Source organism: Lytechinus variegatus, chromosome 17 (assembly GCF_018143015.1).
Source record: "Lytechinus variegatus isolate NC3 chromosome 17, Lvar_3.0, whole genome shotgun sequence".
Taxonomy (NCBI): domain Eukaryota; kingdom Metazoa; phylum Echinodermata; class Echinoidea; order Temnopleuroida; family Toxopneustidae; genus Lytechinus; species Lytechinus variegatus.
The window spans coordinates 8,010,696-8,012,511 of NC_054756.1; positions in this window are offsets into that span (position 1 = coordinate 8,010,696).

A 1,816-nucleotide genomic window follows, 5' to 3' on the forward strand; every position below is an offset into this window, starting at 1 on the left:
GCATATGGCGCACTGTCTGTCGTATAGATACACCCATACCATGTTTGATTTGCAGTGTATCCAAGAGTAGATTCCGTGACATATGAGTTTTACAGGAAGGTAACCGCTTTGTGGTAAAGCTCTAGTGAAGCTTCCGGTTCCGCTTTAGAAGTGCTCTTCGATTCTTATTTTCTCAAACCAAACTATGTACTGATGTTCAATTAATCAGTAATTAATTATGTCAAGCAACAGTAGAAATATAGACAGACACACACACACATACCTTCACCCACGCACACACCCTCCCACACCCCATCTACCCACACACATACATGATACATACACACGCATTGTATAATTATTATTTTTTATCATTATCATCGTCATCATTATCATTATTATTAGACCCTAATTTCTCTGGTTTCAGTGCAAAATAATGGTTTTGTAATGACTCAAGCTCCAAGCTTTATATCTCGAGATATGAGAGCATCACATATCATATCTTCCTTATGCAATAACCTTTTGAATGGAACAGTTATAAGCATGGTCATAAACAGTCGAGTTACTTTTGTTAATTAATTGATGTTTCTGCTTCAATCCAGTTTCAAACGTCGATAAAAACAAGTTTGTTACTACTTTTGATATATGCATTCAATATTAACTCGGATGATGAGTTTTTATTATAACAGTAGAGTGTGTGCGACATTGTGTGTACGTGTGGGGGTGGATTAAACCCTTTTTTTTGTTTCTCTGAAAACAAATTTTTTTCCCATGCAAATGATCCAACTCCCAAGGCCTTGGAGTTTGTCAGAATATCACATTGCTGTTTAAGATATGAGATTACTATTTTGCAATATCAAGTCCATGTCCATGTTTTGAAAGAAAGAACCCCCGCCTCTTTTTTGTGGGAGAGGAGGGCACTGTTGTAAAAGGGAAACGCCCTTCGTAACTGATTGGTTGTAAGCGTCATTAAAAGAAATAAAAATCATTAGACCTCCCCCCCCCGTCAGAAAAACGACACTGCAGACTTGACTACCTTCTTTCATAAATATTGCTTGAATAATCGGAGATTCCCGAATGGAACTTTAGTTTCGGATATCACTCGAGTACAAGACTTATCATGATAAATATTGGTAATTTGTGTAAATATTATTTATCAATTTTTAAGAGCTGTAAACAAAAGTCAGTATCGAATTCTGATTGTCATTCAATTCATAATGAATCTAAAATATATGAACATAATTCAATTCCGGAAGCATAACTGCTTCCTTCTTTTTCTTCTTTCTTCTTCTTCTTCTTCTTCTTTTTCTCCTCCTCCTCCTCATACTCTTCCCCCTCCTCCTTTGTACTATTATATTACAATACTTCTTATCCTTTCCTCTTTTTCTCTCCTTATCACTCTCCGTTGTAAATAAGCACGATAATATGCTAAAAAATATTACACAATGAATAATCAGAACATGAATATCATTCAGAATCTTATTTAATTTAATCGTCCAACTTTAACAAATGAATAAAAAAACACGATAAACTTGACTGCTGCTGCGTCATGTGAATGTATTTACAGTGCGTCCCAGAAAAAACGAAACCGCGATGATTTATCATAACTTAATCACAAATGCAATAGACAAATGACCCACCAATGTAATGCTTAGAATCTCCTATTTCATCTGATATTTCTTTGATTATTCGTCATTCACGCATGAGTGAGAAATAATGATTTAAAGAAAGGATACAAAAAACTCATTTGGCGGGGGTTTCTGAATTTCAAAAAGAAAATCACAAATTCTGTTATTTGATACTTTAATCACAAAAATTGGTGAAGAATCAAAACTTA